Source organism: Sturnira hondurensis, unplaced genomic scaffold, assembly GCF_014824575.4.
Source record: "Sturnira hondurensis isolate 20B ecotype Veracruz unplaced genomic scaffold, ASM1482457v3 Scaffold0003801, whole genome shotgun sequence".
Taxonomy (NCBI): domain Eukaryota; kingdom Metazoa; phylum Chordata; class Mammalia; order Chiroptera; family Phyllostomidae; genus Sturnira; species Sturnira hondurensis.
Window position 1 is genome coordinate 1,807,700 of NW_028076432.1, and position 15,648 is coordinate 1,823,347.

A 15,648-nucleotide genomic window follows, 5' to 3' on the forward strand; every position below is an offset into this window, starting at 1 on the left:
TCCTCAATTCTAGTCCTCTCCCTTGTAGCTTTCCGAGTGTGGGGAAGAGAGAAACTTTGAGGCGCTTGATACATGTTTGGTTGGCAAACCAGTGTGTGATGCGAGAACTGTTCTAGAATCCCTCAACGCAGCCCTTAGTGGTGGAAGGGCAGGATTTGGAAGGGAGCTTAGATGGTACACGGTACACACGGTGGTAAAAGGAGTGAATTAGCTGGTGTGAAAACTTTGCAGAAGATATCTGGTGTCTGCCAGATTTCCACTAAAGTTGGTCATTAAAATTTAAAAATATTACTCTTATGTCAGTGGAAGAAGTCATGCTTGCTTTATTTCTGGATTTCTATGGAAAGAGCAGAATGTTTTATTTTATTTTATTTTTTTTAGGAGCAGAATGTTTTAGTACAGAGCTAGATTACCCTAGCACTCTTTAAACATTTTTTTTGATATTTCACCTGGAGGTGATTAAATTTTTTATCTTGGCAGTGCTGTCTCTGAGACAAAAAAATAGAAATATCAAGGCAAATAAATAAAAGGGTTTTTAATAGAAATATCAAGGCAAATAAATGAAAGGGTTTTTCATAAGTTCATAAAGTCATAAAATAATTTTCTTGAGAATTTAGTTGAATATGAATGTAAGGAAACATTAAGAAATGTGCCATATGGGAAAATATTTGTCTCTGTATAAATGTAATTGAATCCTGTGGCTAACAAGAATAATTGCTGTGTCTTCTCTTTAAAGTTATTATTGCAGAATTATTTGCAACCCAGCCATGCTCAGAGGCAAGAAAAATGAGCTAGGCATGTTTTTGAAACTCTTTTCAGACTTACAATTTTATAGTAGTGTAATACATTTCAAGATGACCATAGGGAGTGTGTTTTTCTACATAAGTATTTTATTGCTACTATGAATTTACAAAAATTAGAGATAATTTACTCTTTTATGACGCCTAAAATAATCATTGCACCATCTTTGACTTTAAAGAGAAAAGAGCAGGAGCGGCCTGGTCAGGGTGATTAATTATTCACATTCTCCTGTGAGTGTTTCCTTCTAAAAAATGTAGAAACATTGCATGTAATAGCTTATTCCAGTTTTTCATTTTTTTAAACATTTTAATCTTCATTCTATTAAAATGTTGCCAATTTGGTGTTTTTGAGTTTATATGAATAATGCTGACATTTTCAATTTTAGAAACTCTTTATTTTTGCTTATATGTGACATGCACATTGATTTAACAGTCCAGTGGACCGTCTCCACAAGGACAAATCGATGTTTTGACAAGAAGTTAACAGATCCACATCTGCCTGGCCATCAGTATCCTAACATATCTCATATTTTGTGAACATACTTCACAGAGCCGTATTCTGTCTCAGTGAAGCAGTGTTTCTGGCTTTGACTTATGGCTGCAATCATAGAGTCCAAGGCTGCAGAAAGGACCTTCTCGCGGGGTGGCTAGAACTGCAGAGGAAGCACTGGAGGGGGAGTTGTGAGTTAGCTGTTGGCCTTTGTAGCTCCAGACTTAAATCATGGGGAACAGGAGAGCGTGCAGGCTCAGCTCCTTACCTTGAGGTAATAACAGCTACCTAATCAAGGAACAGAGGGTCAAGCTTTTAAGAGGCACAGCACCTTCCCCTCCCCTGTGGAGTATCCTACAGATACCAGGGTTTGGACAGGGCTTCCAGGCTTTCCTGAGAAGGGAAATGCAACAGTAAGGAAATGCTTTTACTTTGGGGGTCAGATTACATGGGTGGAATGAATTACTGAACTTCCCTTTCCCCTAAAGCCATATTCCACCACACCAAGGCCTGGCCAGAGTGGTTTTTTTAAAAATCTCATCTATAGATTCTTCCGACTTTAGTTATTCACAGGATGACCTTAATCCACCAAGGATTATGGATGCTCCTGATCTGTGTTTCCACAGTGTGAGGTACCTTCCTTAGCAAAAAAATACTAGGCTTTCTTCTTGTCCTTTTTTCCATTACACTACTTGTTTAGTGAAGGTGAGGACTGTGGGATTCTGCTCACCATTTATCTCCAGAATAGATCATGGCTACCCACAGAGTCAGGACACAAAAAACATTAACTGAATGAATGGATGGAGGCAGCAGAGACTGAGAGAGAAAATAATCAGAGATATTTTTCACTCCTAAGGGAGAACTAAGACTATGGAAATCCTGTGACTATCTATGTCAAATTCAAGCACCCCATTGGTTGACTCAGTAGCAGTTTTAACGGAAAGTGGGGTTAGTGGTGAGCAGGTCCTTTTATTAAAAATTAACATTTCCCTGGTATCTAATGCTGTCCTCCTAATTCTCTGGTAATATTTCCTAAAGGTAGAATGGAATATGAATACATATTAAAAGAAATTAAACAGATTATGTGGTCTAATAAGTTTGAAAAGCACTGGGTTGAATAAAGTTAAATAGTTCTTTTTAAGGCAGAATATATCAGACTTATTATGCTAATATGCAATATATATTTTCACAGAAAAGAGACGCGAATATTTCCAAAATTTAAATGACAGTAGAGCCCTGGCTGCTGTAGCTCAGTGGATTGAGCATGGGCCTGTGAACCAGAGGATCACAGTTCGATTCCCAGTCAGGGCACATGCCTAGGTTTTAGGCCAGTTGCCAGCAGGGGACCTATGAGAGGCAATCATACATTGATATTCCCTTCCTTTCTCCTTCCCTTCCCCTGTAAAGATAAATAAATAAAACCTCTAAAAAAATGACAGTAGAAATTTTCTTTTATAGATCATCTCATGGAATTGATAACCCAGAGAGAGTTTTTGGCCACCTAATATAGTATAGTTTGAAAGCCATATTTCTTTAGTATAACATGTCTACTACTAAAGAAGTATTTGTTCACTGCCCATAAGTGCCAGATTCAGTTGGACAGCATCATGACAAGTGTCTTCTTATTTCATTCTGTTAAAAACAAAAACATCACGTCATATCACTGAAGCTAATCTCTAAGACATGTAGAGATGTCAGTTGTTAAAATAATATTTAGCAGTATATACTTGGTATCAATACAATTAAAACTGACACATACATAAAATATTTTGGCTAATTTATATCTGGAATGCAATTATTCTAAAAATGACTCCTTTGGGAAAGAGCAATTCAATGTGACTTGACCTTTATGTTTTGGAATTGAAACACATCTGGGTTTTGCTCATTCAGCAGCTGCCGCCCAGGACAAGTTTGTTATCTCTTTATATTCTTCTGTTTGTCTTTCAGGATCAGCTAAGGAAACTGTTACTTGTCTAATTTATATGCCTCTCCTTTGTCTGAACTCTGACAGTTTCAATGTCACCTGGAATAACTATGAAAAACTGCTGTGTACTATGTGTTCTCCTTTTTCATTTCTAATCTATAATAGAAGTTCTCTACAACCACCAAAGGGAGTTTGGTTCCAGGAAATAGAAAATCTAATTTAACTGTATTGAGTTGTAATCTCTCACCCTAAAAGGCATTTTGTTTAGTATGAAAACCCATCAGTGGGGACTCTCTTAAAACTGTTTTATCTATTTTAGGGGAAAAGATAAAAAAGTGTTTACTTTAGATCACCTAAATATTTTCTGTAATAAAACAGTGTAATTAAATGATGCTACTTGATCAGAGTTAGCTTTGAAAACTTGTTTCTTACTGCATCCTACACACCCAATAGATACGTGTTTACCGATCCCAGCTGCCATACGTCATTCTGCTTCTCAAATCTCTCAGTGGCTTCCCACTGCTTTTCAAACTATGAATTAATTCCTCAGGCTGACATTTAAAGTCCTAACATTTCATTCTTATTTACCCATTTTTCCCTTACCACTCTAATTAACCCAGTTCTCTCCAAAACATGCCCCACTCATTTCTAACTTGTAGCTTTTGTTTAATGTCTCAGTATCTCCCCAGGATGACCCCCCTATCCTTGTCCTTCGAAAGTCAACCAGCGCTTTAAATTTGCTCTCAGATTCTGCCACTTCATGAGTGTTTTTAACTCAGCTCCATGGGTGACATCTCTTTCTTTTGGGAGTTCACAACCCATTTCTTATCCTCATATACCTAGCACAGCACACCAAGCTTGGCACATAGAATTAATTATTTAGTGAGGATTTGCCCAATAAACTTTCAACTCTTTGTAGCCTCTCATTCTTGCCTTGAGTTAAAGTTTTTTGTGTGTTTTTCTCTGATCCTATCTACTAAACTTTAAGTTCTCTCAAGGGCAAAGACTGTATACATTATTTACTACCAGTATGCTCTACAATAAACAGTTACTGAATTGAAAAACACTCTTGTCCATTTAACTTGAAATGGGATGTTAAAAAATTTCTGTGGCATGCTACCACTTCAGTGGAGTACAAATTTTCAGAGCATGGAATCTGGTACACTGGAGGAACATCTTACAGGTTTCTAAACCAACTTGTCATCTGAGTTGTGGCGCTGAAACATCCAAAGACATGAGTTTAAGTCTCAGGGATTTTTTTGGGGGGGGGTGGTTGTGGCACTTGTGACCTTGGATAAGTTTCTTAACTTTTCTGCGCTTTGGTTTCTCATTATTTAAATATAATATCATTACACCGACCATACAAGCTTAATATAAGAAGTTAGATGACATAACATATGAGAAAATACATTGCAAACCATGAGCTACATTGAAATGCGTTCATTCAACAAATGCTTTTATTTTTATTTATTTATTTATNTTTCAGAGCATGGAATCTGGTACACTGGAGGAACATCTTACAGGTTTCTAAACCAACTTGTCATCTGAGTTGTGGCGCTGAAACATCCAAAGACATGAGTTTAAGTCTCAGGGATTTTTTTTTGGGGGGGGGGGTTGTGGCACTTGTGACCTTGGATAAGTTTCTTAACTTTTCTGCGCTTTGGTTTCTCATTATTTAAATATAAGATCATTACACCGACCATACAAGCTTAATATAAGAAGTTAGATGACATAACATATGAGAAAATACATTTGCAAACCATGCGCTACATTGAAATACGTTCATTCAACAAATGCTTTTATTTTTATTTATTTATTTAACTTTTGTTCAAGTACAGTTTTCTTTCTTGTATTCCCAGCCCTGCACCTTCCCAGTGCTCCCCACCCCCGTCCCATCTCCACCCCCCGTCTTAGTTATTGTCCACGTGTCCTTCATACTTATTCATGTGAGTCCATCCCCTTTTACTCTGTGCGTCTCTCCCCTCTACCCTCTGGACCCTGTCAGCACGTTCTGAAAAATATGGAACGCTTCACGAATTTGCGGGTCATCCTTGCGCAGGGGACATGCTAATCTTCTCTGTATCGTTCCAATTTTAGTATATGTGCTGCCGAAGCGAGCACTCAACATATGCTTTTAAAAATAATACTCATCTTTTATTTTTATAAGCTTAATAACAATGTGAAATAAATTTTAATAATTAGTTTTATAATATTATGCTACATTCTATGAATGAAAAACTATTGTCTCTGGAAAGATCTGACAGTCTAGTAGAGACCAAACTATAAATAGACAACTAGGAAACTGTGTGTGTTTGTGACATGCTGTGATGGGAAGGAGGGCAGGGTGTTAATAGCAAAATGAAGAGAGGCACCTAACAGTGAAGTGAAGGGTAGAAAGACTGGGTCAGGGAGCATGAGAGTGGAGTCCTGTAGAATAATCTTAGCCCCCAAGTGAGCTAGAGGCAGAAAGGGTATTCCAGGGAGAGGACGAGTTTAAAATGGTATGTAAAGCATGAGAAGGAATGGTGAGAAATTCTGGAACTGGGCAGTGGGGTAGAATAAAAAAATCCCCCTCTTTGATGCTGAAAAATCTCAAAGGGTTTTTCTGTCTCTTCTCCACTGCCTTTTGTCCCAAACTGTTAGGAATACTACTCTAGGTCATGAAGACAGATATGGACTTTTTTTTTTGCAGTGAGACTAGATTTTTTTTTACATTGTGAGGATGATTTAGAGGTAGAACAGCCTTCATATGTCATTGCTATACTATATATAGTGAATATTTTAGACACGAAGAAAGGTGAAGTTACCCAGCATGCACTGTGAGGAGAAATGTTTGTAGAATTAGATCAATGAGTGCACACTTCAACTTCATTACTACAATGTTGCATTTCCTTGGGCAAATCACACAATTAGTTGAATTTAAAATAACAGTGGTACTTAATTATAAAAGTATTGTGAACATTAAAGTAATACAGGTGATAACTAAGTACATCATCTGGTAGTTAGGAAGAGTTCATCAACTGTCAACCTTTATTATAAGAACCAATAAGAATCAATTTTTCTGTGCACTTTTATTTATGCTTTACTTAAAGTATATACTCATTTAATTAGAACTCTGGCTGGACTAGCTGATTTTTTCATGTGTGGTACATTTACACAGTGGAATACTACTCAGCTAAAAAAGAAGAAATTCTCACCTTTTGTGATGACATGGTTGGACTTGGTTGCTAAGTCAAATAAGCCCATCAGAGAAAGACAAGTACCAAGTGATTTCACTTACTGTATTTTGCCGTGTATAATGTGCACCCATGATTTTGGCCCTAACTTTCAAGAAAAAAATTTTATTTCAATTTTTATTTCAATTTTGTGTTTACTTATATTTAGATACCTGTTGTTTGTATTATAAAGAAATTTTAGCATTTACTTTTGAACATATGGATATCATTATCCATAACTTTCTAGAGTTATACTTTTAACACATAAGTATAAATAAGAATTAAAAACATTTATATGGATATGGAAGAGCATTACCCATGCATAATACACACCCTCATTTTTCCCTCAAAAATTGGGCAAAAAAAGTATGCATTATGCATGTTGAAATACTGTATATGTGGAGTCTAATAAACAAAATAAGAGCAGACTCACAGCTAGAGAACAGGCCGACAGCTGTCAGAGTGGAGACGCTGGGGCTGGGTGCAGAAGGCAAAGGGATTAAGCAAAGGAAAAAAATACTGTTGTCAGACACAGACAATAGTTTGGTGATTCCCAGAAGGAAAAGAAGAAGTTACAAGAGGGTTAAAGGGGGATAAATGGTGATGGAAGGATATTTGACTTGGTGTGGTGAATACACAACATAATACACAGATGATATGTTATAGACCTCTACTGAAACCTATATAATTTCCTAACCAATTTCACCCCAATAAATTCATTAAACATTAAAAGATGTTGGTTAAACCAGACTGCTGGATCAAATATCACCATTTATAAATTAGAAATCTGTTTTATTATTCAATGACACAAACTTCTGATACCAATAATTATGGAATTGCAGAAAGCTGACTCTTTTCCTCAAGTTAATTTTTATTCCTCATTGTACGTTACTACAGAGAAAACCCGAGAGAAAATACTGGTCAGCTCACTGTGACCTACATCTCTACTTCTTGTGTCAGACTCTTGTTTCTGACCATTATTGATCATTTTCTAAGTATTTATTTTTAAGCTAATTAATGGTATTGGTATACCATGTTTCGAAGGACAAGGATAGGGGGGTCGTCCTGGGGAGATACTGAGACATTAAACAAAAGCTACAAGTTAGAAATGAGTGGGGCATGTTTTGGAGAGAATACCATTGTCATGGTATTTCAATATTTCATGTAGTTATACTATTATAATCTTCATACTTTTATATATATAAATAAATTTGCTTGTATGCAGGAGAAAAACTTTTTTTCTGTGACCCTGAAAAGCCTTTTCTATCTGTATACACCAGAATTTGGGTCAACAGGAACAAACGAGATATGGGGCCAAACAACTAGTGGAATGAAACGTGAATATAATTTTTATTTATGCTTAGTGATTTTCTTACAGAAATTGACATACAGACTCTGCTCATTAAGTTCTTCCAGCTGTATTGATCACTAGGACCACTTCCTTCCCAGACTTACTCTTCTGGTCTTGTAGGTGAAGTGATTTGGACACTGAGACCATTCCCTGCATGTTCTTTTCTTTTATCCTCATTCTTTCTTGGCAACAACATCCCACCAACAATCAGGGCTTTGGCTATAACCTGAATGTTGATGATACTCTAGCCTATATTTCCAACCAGTGCTTTTCTCCTATTCTAGTTCTACATTTTCTACTGCTGGCTGGTTACCTTGATGGAATCTCAAACCACCATGTCCTCACAGCTGAGTCATTTTCTCCTGACTCAAGCCAGGTTCTTCTATCACCGTCTCTATTTCAGTTATTGTCTCAGGCCCCCAGCTTTGAGGCCTGTCCTTATTCACACAGTCACAAAGTCCTGTCAATTTAACTCCCATAATGGCTGTAACCCATTTCCTCTTTTTGGTCCCTATTGTAGTACAAATTAAATTGCTTTCTAATTCATTTTTCTACTTTGGTATCTCCGTAACCAAAATATTTTGTAAACAACAACTACATTAACCTAGGACAAATGATCGCTTCCTCGATATAAAATGTCTGTGATGTTCTCCCGCTCATAGAATAGTCTAGTGTTCCATATTCTGTTGCTTTGGGTTCCAGGTGTATTTGTTAACTCACCTTCCATTACTCTTCCCCATAGGTAACAGTCAAGATGAATTAAATTGTATTCCCCCAAATGCTCTAAAATGGTCACTTTCATTAGTATTAGACACTTGGCTAAGCCCCTTTACAGGCATTAGGTGGGTAAGTACTCACCACGAGCTGCAGGACAGACATCATTGTTAGTTTCGCATGAAGATGTGGAAACTGAGGCTTGAAGAAATACGTACCTTTGGCAAATGCTAAACAATTAGGAAGCAGAAGAGCTAGAACTTGAGGCCAAGCCATTTGTTTCCAGTGCCCATGTGTGTTCGACCATTATGTCACTGCGCTTCCAAATTCTTTCTGGGTTCCTGCTATCCTTGCCGAAACAGCTGTCCTTCCTGACCCGTCAGGATCGGACCTCATGCGGGACCACCCGGTTCACTCTGCTCCAGCCCTTTCTACTTCCTGAATGCAAGACATTGTTCCAACCTGAGGGCCTTCATACCTGCTGTTTCCTCTTTCTGGAATGCTCTAGGCCCTGGGTATTTCAAAGACTGGCTTTTAATATTTATTTTAAGTGTATATTTATTGTACTTATTCTATATCTTCATATGTATTCAAATTTAAATATTCAATATTTGTTAAAATTTATTTTACTGTTTCTTCGGTGTAATTATTTAACAGTTATTTCGATACCATATTTTCCGAAAGTGCTACCTTCCACAAGAGCCCTTTCTCCCTTGTTTTAGCCACATCATTCACTGTGATATTATCCTATTTTAGCATCATATAGAACTTACCAATATCTGAATTTACCTAATTCGCTTATTGGTTTATTAGAGTGAATGACAACTGAAGTCTAGTCAACCCCTTTGCCTAGACTTTGAAAAAGTACATAATAGAATGATAAATTAATATTTGTTAATGAATAAAGAGATCTTTAGCTATTAGAAGCCCTCCCATCCTTCAGGATCTAAAGTAAAACCACACTTAGGAAACAGTTATTGCTGTGCCGTGCTCACTCCCCAGTCTTATCGGTTATGATTACTCTTTTCTCTGAATTGCTTAGCTTTTTATAACTACAGGGGCCGTTCCCTTGAGGCATTGTGATTATTGTATACTATGTTTTTTAAAATTTCACTCTCTGCCAGCTCAAAAGTTCCATGAGGGGAAGTGTAGACTCCTACTCAATTTTGCAGCATCATAAACTGCTTATTTATGCGCTTTCTGTAGTTTCTCAGTAAACTGCAGGTTTCCTGCCTCAGGTTCTTAGGATGTGCATCTGAAATAACTTTCAAGTTAAATTCACAGATCCAGGAATAAGAGTGCGTTACTACTGTGGATAGGCAGTGTTTTTAAGATAGTCCCATCCTCTGGGAAATTTGTATTATCTGTTAAGGATGTTAACTCCTGTTCACCCATATGAAACATTGCCTGAATGCAGCAGACTCTTTCTAAACATAATCAGTGATCACAGATGCATGTGAACCAGAACAGCTAAGCTGCATACTTAGAGTCACATCATTGTCACGTCCCTAAAGACAACAGAAGACTCTATGACCCTGACATTAATAACTACTTTGTATGCCTCTTAAAAATTTTAGATGAAATGAATATTATGCTATATCATTTGAAAACTTGGAATAACAAATAACTTATGTACTTATAAAAATATATATGTGTTGTCTATCAGGTCGGTTTTTAAATGAAATCTATCAACAACTTTCCATTCCTAGCTTCAGATTATCTCTGTAAAGAAAGGAGTTGATGAGTAAAATGAAGTTTATTTTAGAAGTTTTCTTACTCTGGGATTTTGCAAGTTTACTATTTTTATTCCCTTCACTTTGTGTATTTTAAATTGTCTATGTGAAGAAAAGAATAATTTATTTTAAAAGAATGTCTAGATGGAGGATTAGGAATGATTTTTATTTTCTTATTGGACATTTTATGTCTACATTTTTTGAGTGAACACATATTTTATATAATCAGAAATAAGAAAAAACAAGTGCCACAGCAAATAAAATAGGTGTTCGTGTTCAGGGAAAGCCGTAGTCAGTGCTGCTTAAGGGCACTGGCTCGCGATTTGTTGCTGATACTGGGATGTCATTCAGATATTTACTTTACTTTGGGTAAATTGCTCTCTGTACCTTGGTTTTCACAACTATAGAATGGGAAAAATCACAATAAAATTTACCCCATAGTGTTGTGAGGACGAAATGCTACCAATATAAAGCACTTCAGAATATACAAGACAAATGTCCACATTGAATTATTTCTCACTGGAGCTAAAGACTGAGTCAGGGAACAAGGACCACCAACACAAGGGTGCTGTGACTTAGAAATGGCTCATCTTACTATTGCGAGTCCTGTCCCCATTTTGTCTTTATCAGTAATACAAGTAGCAGCCAATGGGAGATTTTGAATGTATTTATACAAACACTTGGGAAAGGGGGAGGGAGCAATAAAGTGAGAAAGAAAGAGAAATAGGCAGAGGGAGAGAGGGAGAGATGGGAAAGAGAAAGAGAGAGGAACATCGGTATATGTACCCAGGGTGGACAAAAGTAGGTTTCAATTGTTCGTATGGAAATTAATAAATAATAATATAAAAATAAACTGTTTCATATACTCATAACTGTTAACCTACTTTTGCCCCACTCTGCATTTGTATGCATAGGGACTTATATTATGAATAATCTTTTATAGAATTTTAATTTTATTTGTAATGAGAACAAAAGCCATAAAAAAGTTAAAGAAAGCAGACACATATTATGATCAAAGACTGAATCAGTACAAATAAATTCAAGACAACTATTTCTAAAAGGATGCCGATGTCAAGGAATTTTATGAGTATATGTGTAAATTAGTCATTTCAAGATTTTCAGAATGTAACTTTCTTGAGGGCAATAACAAATGGAAGATATAATATTTAACATCTTTCCATTTCTTTATTGTGATAAACTATACATAATATAAAATTTGTCATTTTGATCATCTTTAAGTGTTCAGTTTTGTGGTAGTAAGTACATTTACATTGCTGTGCAAACACTACCACCATCCATTTTCTTGACGCTTTTGCCTTCCCCAATGACGCTATGTACCGCAAAGCACTAACCCGTTCCTCCTGCGGCCCGTAAAGCGCTAACCCACCGTTCTGCCCTTCCTCCAGCCTCTGTCGACCAGCATTCTACTTTCTTTCTCTGTGAATGTGACTACCTTAGATGCCTCAAAAAAGCAGAATCATATATTTGTCCTTTTATAACTGGCTTATTTCACTTTGCATAATGTCTTCAAGGTTCATCCATCTTGTAGCATGTGTCTAAATTTTCTTCTGCTTTAAGGCTGAAAAATATTCCATTATATGTACATACCATTGTTTGCTCATCCATTTATCCATTGATGGACACTTGGGATGTTTTTCCCTTTTGGTTATTGTGAATAATGGTGCTGTGAAGATGAGTGTACATTTATCTATCTTTTTTCCTTTTTTTTAAAACATAATTTGTTTTCCTAGATTCTAACATTAAATACTGTTGGCAATAAAAATATACCTACAGACAAATAACCTAATTTATACCTTGATGAATATAATAAATGGGAGAGCAAAATATGATTAATTTTTCTACTGCAGTAATATAGAAGCAGCATATTTATTGTTAGTGCCATGATGTGTTTTGAATTTTTTGAAGAGCAACTAAAAATAATATAAAAATGTGAGATTTGTGTAAGGATTAAGCTGTTCTTCAAACAAAAAACAAATGCAGCTATAATATGGATATATCTATATGTGTCATTCTAAAAGTAGCTAAGTTAAATATTAAAATAGTGTAATTAAAAATCTAAGTCAATTGCTATTTTCATGAAGTAGGCTGATCATTATTATATGTAATCATTCTGTAAAGTGACTCAATTTTTGTTTTCTAATTATGAGTGATTTAGTTTCTTTCATTACCTTATTATAGGGAATTCAGAGAACAGAGCAAACTGAATAAATGCCTGCAACCCCATCACCAGATAATAGGTATTTTGGTTTCAACCTGTTCGGTCTTTATTTTCCTGGGCATATTTTCACAAATGTTTGCAAAATATCTGACTCTACCTCCTCCTTCTCCTCCTATACAGCAATTCGTTGAGAACATTCCCCCCTATTATCATGAACTTCTAAGCAGTCCGGCTTTCAATGACTAACATTTTAGACATAGTGTGGCCTGGTAGTTAAGATGAGGCTTTGGGAGGCAGATTGCACAAGGTCAAAGATAGTTCTGCCACTTGCTAGCTGTGTGACCTTAGGTAAATTATTCAAACTCTCTCTGCCTTCTTTCCTTATCCTAAAAGGGAAATAAACATCATACTTCATACAGTGTTTGTGAATACTCAATAAATTAATACTAATGAACTATTACTTAAAACCATACCTGGCACTGCCCATGAAGCACTTCAAGGTATGGTTATACACAAATCCACTTTTTTGAATTTTGTTCTATACCACATTTAGATAATATATTAGTATTTTAAAGTTGGAAAATCATGTAAATTATTTAATAATTTGAGAAAACTTGGGAAATTTGCATGGTACTATATGAATTACTGTGGTTCTAAAATTTCAGCATGCATAAGAATCACTGGGGTGTTGAATGAAAATGTGTTCCCGGAGATTCTGACTAGGAGGATCTGGAATAAGAAAACACTTAACTCGATACTCATCTCCCACTGAGCTCAGTGAGCCAGCCACTGTCACAATCAGGGACTAGTGTCTATACCATCTGATTAAAGCCACACAGGGCAATACTGATGTTTTAAAGTGTCTGAATGCTATTCATAGAGACATTGATTTACAAAAAAAATTCCCAGTCTTATCAAGATATTTATCAACACTTTTGTTCACATTATTAGAAATGACAACCTACATAAGTTTTGAAATCATACTTTGTGAACAGAAGGTCACATCAAACATCAAAGAGGCTGGGATTCCTTTAGTATTTCTGTTCTTTGAGTAACTCTTCACTCTTTTGTACCAAGGGCACATTTCTACCAAACCAGGTGCCTAACAATGATGTGGCTTTAAATTATTAATTTTTGTTCCTCTCCAAAGGGTAACAGTAACCAGGCATACATTTATTCCGAATCGCATTGTTTGGAAACTCCCAGTTGCAATGGATGAAAATGCTTAGACAGAAAGAGCATTATTGTGCTACAGCTTGTCTTTTGTGGAAAAAAGGTGTTTTTTTGAATTAAAATATTTTTTATTGGTGAGAAGGATTAAGTGACATTACAGAGGAATTAACATGTGTCCCATGAGCAGTAACATAATGGACTGTGAGCCAAGTAGGAAAAAAATTGACCTCCTGGCCACATTGCCCTTATTTGAAAAGTTCACATATTATGAAGTTTGTCATTGCCAAGACTGGGCAGAGATACTAAGGAACAGCACTCAGGCACAGCATTCACCTCTTCTTCTATTTCCACTTTGCTGTGTTCACAACGTAGAAAGTTACCATTTACTACATAAAAAAAGTATTATCTCGTTTGTCCTTGAGTGGCCACAGAAAAGCTCTGAAGGACAAAAAAATCAATACTCATGCATTGGACCAGCCCAAATTACTCTTCAACTAATTTATTTAGTGCACTGTTCAGTGTTCTGAAATAACATGTGGAGAGGCAACAATTTGGAGATCATGTTCTGCTTAAATCAGATTCGTTTTAGAAGCTGCTTAGAGGTTCACAAAGAGATTCAGCCCCTTAACTGGTGCTGACAGATGGCTCTGTGGGAGTGTGATTCTCTCCTCCCGCTCCATTGCAGAGCACCGAGTACCACGCGGCGGAGGTGTGGCCAAGGGCCCAGATAGGGGCATCACTGTGGGTCGCCACCCGCCAGGACCTCCAAGGATTTCACTGGTGCTAAATGGGAGTCTGTGGAACATAATTTCTTTTTGAAGATTATTTGAAAATGCTTAAGGGAAACCACATTGTCATAACCTAAATTTCTAGTGTATCCTTTGAGAGGGGGTAACATCAATGATATTGTCGGACCGAGACAAGTTTGGATCCAGCCAATATGAATCGAATCCCTGTCGTAGGGTGTTTTATGTCTATGGTACTTTGGGGGCTAATACTTTGGGATTTCCTATTCTTGTTCTTTTTTATTCCTGGAATGTCAAAATTTTGCTATTACATGTTGAGTTCTGGAATTAAGAGACTCAAGGTAATTTAGAATTAGTAGGGACTGCTGTTTGCTCACCTCATTTTGGGGGGTGGCACTGATTAGGAGCAGTGGGGGCTTTTGTGTCGGGGAGACTGTGTTTCAGGCACTGGCTGTGCTTCTTTGTAGATGCCTGACCTTGGTAAGTTGTTTAGACCTCCGCAAATTCAGATTTACCTAGAAAACTGGATGCTAATGTCTGATTCACCTAAGTATTAGAAGCAGACACGAAATAAAGCGTGTGAAATTCCTGTGGACTGGCGCAGCCCAGGCACGCATTAATGGTGGCTAAGAGGAAACATTCAGCCAGGGAGGTTCACTAAAAACATAACTGAAAAAATTGGGGAGGATAGCACAACAAATTTCAAAAGGTACACTTGTACACACGTGTGCACACACACTTAAGTGACAAGCCTTCTGGTCTCACCCTGAAGGAGGCAGGGAAGAAAAGGGTCTTCTCTAGTGAGGAAGCAGCAGTGTAACTTTGGAAGTCCTGTTTAATCAATCTCTCAGCAAGATCCTTGAGAGTTAAAATTTTCTATCATTATTAAATATACATGTATAGTTATGATGGTTTTTCTACTATTCCCTAGAGGGGAAGGCTAGTCAGTCATTTTTCAGAGATCAAAGCATTGCTTCCTTCCTTGAATAGGGCTGGGTAAGGCCTCGTTTGATAAGATCCTAACTCTATTTGTGAGCGTTTGGGTTTTCCAGAGGGATTCTGAAAGATTACATAGTGTCTTATGGAGAGTGATACCAGCTCCTGTGGGTATTCAAAAGAAAAGGGAGAAACTTGTTTCTATAGCTCTTCCGAAAAATGCTAAGTCTTCAGCAGTTTAGACCTCATGGAAAGATGTTATCAAATGTCTTCTGCCTAATGGATCATTCTGACCATTAGATAATCGTTAGAGAATGAGAATATTTTAATTTTTTAAATTAGTGAATATATACTAGAGAGTTCTCAGAAGAATGGCTGATATCCCTT

General features: G+C 36.7%; 1 protein-coding gene and 1 non-coding gene across 3 annotated transcripts in view; both read right to left on the reverse strand.

Moving 5' to 3' along the window:
* The window catches only part of SYT1 (synaptotagmin 1), a 440,827-nt gene that overhangs the window by 312,147 nt on the left and 113,032 nt on the right, over positions 1–15,648 (reverse strand). The window lies entirely within an intron of this gene.
* On the reverse strand, positions 5,229–5,335 carry LOC118984802 (U6 spliceosomal RNA). Its single transcript, XR_005065990.1, has one exon. It is a non-coding gene; the product is annotated as a U6 spliceosomal RNA (small nuclear RNA).